This window comes from Populus alba, chromosome 1, assembly GCF_005239225.2.
Source record: "Populus alba chromosome 1, ASM523922v2, whole genome shotgun sequence".
NCBI lineage: Eukaryota > Viridiplantae > Streptophyta > Magnoliopsida > Malpighiales > Salicaceae > Populus > Populus alba.
The window spans coordinates 39,361,335-39,371,255 of NC_133284.1; positions in this window are offsets into that span (position 1 = coordinate 39,361,335).

The following is a 9,921-nucleotide window of genomic DNA, read 5'->3' on the forward strand; positions in this document are numbered from 1 at the left end:
ATAAAAAGACCAAATTTCCTTCCATGAAACTAGAATACAACAAAAAAAGAGTAGTGAAAAGACCAAAAGTCCCATGGATGCATGTTTTAATTTTTTTTATTTCAAGTGTAAAGTTGTCATTTTACTGTGTTTTAAAAAGTGAAAAAATAGAAATATCCTTGTCTATTAATTTTAAAAATTTTAACTTTGAGGGTAATTGAGTTAGTTTACCGCACATAAAAAAATTATAAGAGACAAATATAGCCATGATTAATCATTTAATGACTAATAGGCTATGCAAAAAAAACTGAAATACCGCCAACACAAAGGCATTTGAATTTTTCTGGAAGACAAATAAATAATTACACTATCATAATGAATAACAAAATGTTTCTATATACACAGTGAATTTGCTTTCCCTTTTAATATTTTTATAGTCTTAAATAGTTGAGTGTCACCATGTAGCAACGGGATTAGCTCTAATGATGAAAAACATTGAAATTTTTATCATGTAAAATTTTGAATTAAACGTGCATTGTCATGGTATAATGTAGGTTTTTTTGGTACAGTAAGGAAAATAAAGAAAACTAGACTACTATATGGAAATAGGTCTTTAGCTGACCTGCTAATAAAAGACTGGCAATTCCTTCTAGAGGCATATCCCAAACAATAAATCCGTGATCATTACTAGTTGCTTGTAACAACCCGGCTTTTCAAGCCTAAAACAACATTAAATTTTATTTTTTTTTGTACTTGACACACATCGTGTTGGTAATTGGCGAACTTGTTCCCTCACATCATCAAAATACAATCCATACATCAACAACAATCAACATTTCATTTAAAGGTGAATCTTACATAACTTATAATATTATGTTTGCATGATTAGAAGTTTACATTAAAAATATACATGCATAAACATGAGTTTGTATTCTATCATACAAATAGTCATCATGAATTTAAACTAAAAGGATCTAATAATAGTTATACATTCATTACATTGATTCATACAAAATACATCTTGATTTAAAATGTAACTACATGATTCTTTGCAAAAGTAGGTTCCCGTGTATTGGGTTTCCTAGGCACCTTGTTGGTGTGACGTCCCAGGTACAGTACAAAACATTTATAATAATGCAATTACTTACTAATAATAATAATAAGAATAAGAAATAGTCTGGCAGTTTAATGAAGCATTAATATTATCTCATGTTTGAAATGTGACATTTGTAGTTCCTTCATGTTCTTGGTATAAACAACTTGCAATACATATAGATGTACCAATTCTTGCAATCAACCATAATTTTAAATTCGGCCATCCTTTTAAGGCATCATTTGTTAAGGTTAATCGTTCACTCACCCCAGCCATCCACTTTGAATGCCATCAGCCAAAGCTAATCAATCGTTTGTCCTGGTCATCCATTCGGATGCCATTAGCCAAAACTAATAATTCATTTGTCCCGGTCATCCATTCGGATGCTATCAGCCAAAGCTAATCAACCTTTTTTTCATGGTCACCATTTGGATGTCATTAGTCAAAGCTAATCATTCGTTTATCTTGGTCGTCCATTAGAATGTCACTAGCCGAAGCTAATCATTCCTTTGTCTCAGTCATCCATTCAAATGCCATTAGCGAAGCTATCAACCGTTTATCTCAGTCATCCCTACGGATGTCATTAACCGAAACTATCAAACATTTATCAACATTTAAGCATTTAGCAATTTGATATCTGAATTAACACAATATGGTAACATTTATGATAAAGTATTTTCATTATTCAACGTTATTAAAAAGGAAGGTGAAAGTCACATATCTACAGTAAAAGTTCTACTCGTGCTCCCATATTGTTGTTGTTGCACCACATCGGTGGTTCCTCCTACAGTTACAGGCTCATCTCATAAATTTTCCTTAGTTAAGAATATGTTTTATAATAATCATATCAACAGCTAATATATCTTTTTTTTCAATCATTCCTTTCTTTATATTTTTTATGTTTTTCTCATTACACCCATTAATGTTGTCATCCTTTATCCAACCATAGTTATCATTCCTTTTTTTATATTTGAATTGTTACTTTCTAGTTATTAGATTGTTACTATCCAACCGTTACTGTCTTAAAATTTAACTGTTACTATCCGACCTCTCCTTAGATTTTTAATTATATCTAGAGTTATAGAACTCCGTTTTAAGCGAGATTGATCTCGTTGGAAAGCTAAGACACGAGGCTACAACTTCTATGAGGAATGAGAACCCAGTTCTACCTCTAAGATAGTCAAAATTGCTCATCAACAAACACTGGACTGTTACTGTCCAACTATTACTGTTCGACCTCTCCTTAGATTTTTAACTATATGTAGAGTTATAGAACTCCATTTCAAGCGAGATTGGTCTCGTTGGAAAGCTAAGAAACAAGGCTAAAAGTTATCTAAAGAAGGAGAACCAAATTCTACCTCTAAGACAGTTAAAATTGCTCATCAACAAACATTGAACTGATACTGTCCAACTTTTACTGTCTTGATTTTGAACTTTTAATGTCCGACATCTCCTCAGAATTTTAACTATATCTAAAGTTATATAACTCTATTTCAAACGAGATTGGTCATGTTGGAAAGCTAAGGCATGAGGCTACAAGTTCTCTAAAGGAAGGAGAACCCAGTTCTGCCTCTACGATAGTTAAAATTGCTCATCAACAAACACTGAACAGTTACTATCCACCTGTTACTGTCTTGAAATTGAATTGTTACTGTTCAACCTCTCCTTAGATTTTTAACTATATCTAGAGATATAGAACTCCATTTCAAGCAAGATTGGTCTCGTTGGAAAGCTAAGAAACGAGGCTACAAGTTCTTTGAGGAAGGAGTACCTAGTTCTGCCTCTACGACAATCAAATTTCTCATCAACAAACACTAGATTGTTATTGTCCGACTATTACTATCTTGAATTGAACTTTTACTATTCAACCTCTCTCATATTTTTAACTATATTTAAAGTTATAGAACTCTATTTAAAGCGAGATTGGTTTTGTTAGAAAGCTAAAACATGAGGCTACAAGTTCTTTGAAGGAAGAAAAGCCTAGTTCTGCCTCTAAGACAATTAAAATTGCCTATTAACAAACCATACCTACTGCCTACAGGGTCTGTCAGGACCCAATCTTGGTTGATGACCCATAGCTGGGGTTTTATAGCTCCATATTGAGCAAGACCAATTTTCTTAGTTAGCTAACTTCCAAAACTACAATTACTATGAAGAAACGTGATCTTAATTCTCTTATCCTCCTACTCGAATTCTCTCTAAAAGTTAGGAGACGAATTTGTCCAGATTCATCAACCTTTCAATTTACACATAAAATCCACAATTTAACTTTTTATCTTTTATCTCAACCCCTAACCATATCACATATCGTTTAAGAGTGTCAAAAAAATCTTTTTAAGAGCCAATTTATCTCATTTATTTCAATCTTCCCTATTAATGTTAAAAAAAAAACATTTTTATCGATTTTACAAACTTTTCAAACAATATTCTTCTAAACACAATCCTTGACAACAATTTCAATCAACCATAAATAACAAACAAATAACATTCCAAACAATCCATACAGTCAAGTTATAATGCATTATTATAAATATAACATATCCAAATATCAACCTTCATCAAATGGTGAAATTTTCAGAAATATGGGTTTAACCAAACTGACCTCAAAATCCTACTATGTAAAATGCACAACGTATATACCGAGTGTTAGTTTCTAATCTCCACCGTTCAGAATCTAGACAACATCAAGAAGAACAATATATCCAAATTATAGCCTAATCTAACGGTGGAAGGTAGAGTTATAGCTATCGGATGTTCTGTCATCAATATGTCTTCTCTCTAGCCTCTCTCTAAACTCTCTCTTGCTCTTGCAAGTCACTCAAAGAGAGAAAATAGAATGATATTTATAGTTCTATCATCTTATTAATCGCTCATTTATACCCACCCCTTTTTATCATTTGTATATAAACTCCCAACCTTTTGTTATTTGAATATTGACATTTTTTGGTCTTACATATTTATTTTATCCTCACAATTGTTTTTCTTTTCAACAATTTAGTACTATATTCACTTTTCATTTCATTAATTTCACTTTTTTTTTTTATCTTGATTTAGGTTTCTTTAATTTAATTTAACTCATTTTACTATTGGTTAAATTTCTCATCTTTTAATAACCCATAAAAATTATAACAGGGGGTTTACATTGCTAGTTTGGCCATAAAATCTGCACACACATTTGCTTCCATGTAAGTATGTTGGATCCTCACATCCTAATTCCAAGCCATCAACCTTTTGATATCCCAAATAATAAGTCCCAAGTACTATCTTTCCGTATATCCTTAACCTGCTTATCAATATCCATTATCTTGATAAAAAGAACATAAGAAGCCAAAGGATCCCCTTCCAACCAGCAATCATACCAAGTATAAAGACATGTAAGAAGCTTATCTGAAAGATGGAAAAGATCATGCATTCTCATACATTAATGTGTGAGAACCCTCACTCATGGCTTTTTAGGGTTGTTTATAAGATGTCATATTAGCTTACCCAATAGAGCAATATTCCCAAGCCTAGTTTCTCTCACCCCTAATCCTCCATATCTTTTAGGATAAGTAACAATACTTTATTTCACTAAATGCCACCCCTGTTTACCCTTTTTGCTACCCCATATAAATCTTTTAACTATTTTATCAATAACGAGGCAAGTGGTCTTAAAAAGCCAAAAATAGTTATGATGAATTGAACTTAAAGAATTGAAAGTGTATTCAATGTAGGGAAAAATAAATGTTAGGATTTCAAAGACTAAGCTAGCAAGAACAAGTTATTATATAAATGTGATGACATGTCATGTGACAACACCTTCATTAATTATTGCAAACCTATAAATAAAATTGAATTAAATACAAGAGGGTCTACATGTGTTAATGATATTGAGCTTATACTAGATGAAGTGAATAAAATGGAAGATGAATTACATTGAGTTTAGATCAAGAATCATAATATAAAGGCTAGCATTGCAAGTATAAAGTTGATGGTGGTAGCTAACTTAATGTGTGCAATATTGATGTTTATAACTATTATAATGTTCACATCGAACAAATGAAATTAATGCATGAAACAAATTCAAATAACAAAATTTCATGAACATCCTTATAATATAAAACATAATATTAATACATAAACAATGCAATATATTTCAAAAGATGTATATATCATCTTAAATGTTTATAGACCACATCATAAACACACATAATAGTTTGGCACTAATAAAAAAAATCTCTATATTTTTTTCACTCAATACTACTTTTATATGTTGAATGTTAAGAGGATGTACATTAAACAATATGAAAATTAAAAGAAAAGGATATATCTATTTAAGATGAAGAGGATGATGTGCTAACACCTTTTCTAATAGCTCTACCAGTTCAACCAATATTGGTTAATACTTTGGATCCTTTAGTAGCACCAATAAACCCCTCATAACACGTTTGATTCCTCTCATAGCATTACTAGATCCCTTAAATCTCTTTATAATACCTATAAATCCTCCCAGACCTCTAGATACTTTATAAAAAATACTAGCATTGCCTCTTTGGTATATCTTGAAATTATAGCCATACTATTTGCATTTATTACACCTTAGTGTGACAATCTTTTTTCTAACATTACTAGGTCCTTCTTCCTTTTCTTCCTTTCTTTTATTCTTCCTTGGTCGACTTATATTTTTTTTGGGTTTAGGGGTAGTACAATTATATTTTCATCTTTAAGATCCAATACAACCTCAGACTATGTTTTTATAATGTAATACATATGATATAAATCTTCAATTTAATTATTTTTTTGTACTTCAAACAAGGTACCATATGCCTTTTTAGTATTCTAGTCATCTTTTATTCACCATAAAAATAGTTTTTCTTATCCAAATCAATGCAAAGCTTTATTTGACCATCATATACTTGATACTCAACATTACTAACTAAAATCATTCTCATGTTTTTCCTATTCTTAATAGACTTGTCCAATAACTTCCTCACATATGGTGTAGTTTTTGTTTCTCATCTTATAGACTATACAAATCTACCATAAAACCTATTTATTAGTTTCAATATAATTTTTTTTAGCACAATCACAATTGGAATAGCCTTGTATTTCCCAACCTCAATATTAAAAGCTTTTGACAAGTTGTTAGTGATATTTTCTACCTTGATTGTATTGTCAAATAAATGTCTAGCCTCAATATCCTTTATATAACTGTTGTATTCCATATTTGTATAAAGCTTTTGAGGCACCTAAATCCTTATATATATATATATATATATATATTGGTATATATATGTTTGCAACAATATATTTGGGTTGCCTTTGAGAAAATCTCCATCACAACTTCAAACAGACTTTATTAACAAAAAAAAAACATAAAAAATATATGAAAACATCAAATGAGTTATAAAAATACAAATAAAATATTTGTTGTAAAAGAGGTATATACCTTTTCTCTATCATATATGATACAGAAAGGTCTCTAGTGTATCTTATGCTTGATTAATCCATAAAGTGCATATAAAAACAATATTTATGTATCATTGCTTTCATATTGAACAACAACATAAATAAGAGAAAATTATTCATTATTATCATCCAAACCAACTGCAGATAATAATACTCCTCTATAAGAACTCTTTAGATGACAGTCATTAATCCTAATAAAAGGTCTACATCCATTAACGAATCTTTCATTCATCACCTTTAAACATACATACACCATTTGAAATTTCCTTAGTGAATATATTTCATAGTTGTAGTTAAGTTTAAATCTTACAAACACATTAGAACCTGGGTTATATTATTTTAAAATTTAAATATATCTAGGAAGTCTCTTGTAAAACTTCTTTGGACTTCCTTCCACAAAGTCTTTAACCTTAGTCCTAGCTCTTCATAAATGTATCAAGAATGACTTAATCCCAAACATATCATTCAATATTGTATCAAATGTGTCACTGGATATGTTTGGGTCATTAATAATTGGAAGCAACTTCTTTGTTATCCAAGTAGAATTAATTGTTTATTTATTTCCAAGCCTAATACGACTATGTTGGTCTCACAAAGATTTAACCATGAAATTCTTGCTACCAGGAACTAAAGAAGCATATATCGGCCACACACAATAATCAACTATACTTGTAGCTCCAACCATTTTCCTTTTGATTAACTTATCTTTTCATATGATATCCATGTTTCACTTTATATTCTCTAAGAACATCTCTGAAGTGAGTGATATTAGTAAAAACTTAACATTCAACAAACTTAATCAATCCATTAACACCTACCTTAATGTTGTTTAAGGATTAAGGCAATTTAACACCTATGAGGGGGTGAATTTGATGTATCACTAAATTTTACAATTAATACAAATTACTTCAAGTAAATGCAATAACCAATAATTAAATTAAAGTACTTAGAGTAAAGAGTTAAGGAAAATAATTTGCATATTCATTTTTTAACGTGGTTTGGCAAGCCTACATCCATACCTCAAGTAGCAAATTGTACTTAAGTATTGTATTCCTTAACTTATCCGAGCTTTAAAGTATAATTTTCACTTGATGAATTCACACCAAGCTTTTTACACTACTTGAAGAAATCTCTCTTAAGATATTTTTTTTTTGGTGAGATTCCCTCATCAATTCCAAGAGTTTTTACCTAACTCTCAAAGATTTACGAAGATGATTTTGTTTTCACAATAAACTTTCTTAATAGAGTGGATAGCATAATTGAAATTCTAATATCTTTATACCTCGCTATATAGCACTTATAAAATATGAAAGTGTTTAAGTGTAGTGAGAATGAGATTAAATACTCTTTGTACTATAATATCAAGGTTTAATAGCACAAGATTGATACTTTTGTAGTTGTTTTAATCTTAGAATGGCTTGCATAATATATATGTTCAGATTCTTTTACTAATTTTACAATTAGACAAGCTATATATGTGTTTCTAAGAAAAATTAGTTGTTTATAGCCATTATTGTTACTCTAACAACTAAAATGGTTGACCGGTTCAAATTGATCAAGCTATTCAATCGATTAATTAACCCTAAACGGTCGACCAATTCATGCAGAATTCAAGATTTGAGAGTTTAACCTAGGTGAATTTTCAGAACCAACTAACTTAGTTTTTATCTGATTATTATCATTCCTTTAATGTATACAAAGTGAAATGTGTGAGTTCATTTTAATTGTACTATCAAGTAAGATATAAATATTTATGTTTAAGCACTAAAATGAAGGCTTAGAATACACTTATTCTAAGCCTTCATTTTCCTCTCTTCTTGGACTTTCGAATTGAGTTCTTTATGTAATTTATCATGCTTGTTGATATGTTCTTCGTATAAAACTTGTTTGAAGTTTTTTCTTAACCAAGCATAATATTAGTCCATTTTTTATTTTATTGTTATCAATCAAAATATATAAAAACATGAATGTGTAACTCAATCAACACTTAAAGCCATTTATGCCACTTGTATCCTTATCAATACTACTAGTAGTTTCACTGCCTTCAACATCAATATTATCTTCATCACTGTTTAACCTCTATACATTCTCTAAATCTGTTGTATCATTCAATGTTTGACCAAAACAAGCATTTCCTTGTAAATTATCAATCCATTCATCTTCATTTTCATTCTAGAATTCAAATCATTCCTTATATAATGAAATATAATCCTTGTCATCTTTACTAGAATCATCATCCTAGTAATATTTCTCACATTTAATATGACCCTCTACGCTAAAACCAACCATATTACTTAATATATTATAATTTAAACTACCCACTCCAACACTTACACCTTTACTAGAACTATAAACACCCACTTGAAAATCAACACCATAACTTCTATTAACACTACGAATATCTACATTGGTAGTTGTACCCTCTTCAAAACCATACCGACACAATTATCATCTTTATTGAAATATAAATCTTATTCTTTAATAATTATTGTGACTTCATTACCATTATTGTTTATAAAATATTTTATTATATTAAATCTACCAACAACATTTGGTTTGACTTTATAACATTTAGGCATTTTTATTATTAATAAAACAACATTAGAATCAACATCAACATAAATATGGATTTTTTTTCATCTCCTTACTTCATGCATGTTCATAATTTACAATGTCAAAACATCATCAACTATTTTAATACATCTGCCATCCCTTATATTAAACTTATACAAGTCTATTTTATTACCTTCATCATCCCTTATATTAAACCTATACAAGTCTACATCGTAAATTATTGTGCATCAAAAGTGTCATTAAATCTCTTATTTTACATATGTATTTATTATTTTTATTTGGGTTTTGCATAATAATTGGTGTGCCTTTTGGTAATGAAGTTTGGTTTAATGTTTCGATAGATTTTTAAAGCTTAAATGAATTATTTCAAATATTTTTAAGGTTAGAATTTGGAACGAAGAATTGAAGAGAAATTTAGTGAAGATTGAAGCAAATTTTAGTTCAAAGAAATGCTCTGAATTTTCCCTAAAAAACATTTTCATTCCAATCCTAGAAAAGGTTAACACATGATCTAATTCAAGCCTAAACTTGCTTCATGTCATGTGCAAACTTCAACCACCAAACATTCAAGATTTCAATGACAATTTTAGCCCAAATAATATATACATTTGTAACCTTGTTTGATGCTTGAATTCAGCCCCTAAAGAATCCCAAAATAGCCCCCAAATTAGCCCAAACTCAACCTATGATCTTACAAGCCCACATAACAATAATATTTGGCATGTTTTGGGTAATTGATTGATAAAAAAGGACAAACACATCGATAGAAAGTTAGAGGGGACAATATCACTTCATTTTAGGTCAAATAAATGAAATAAATACCTTAT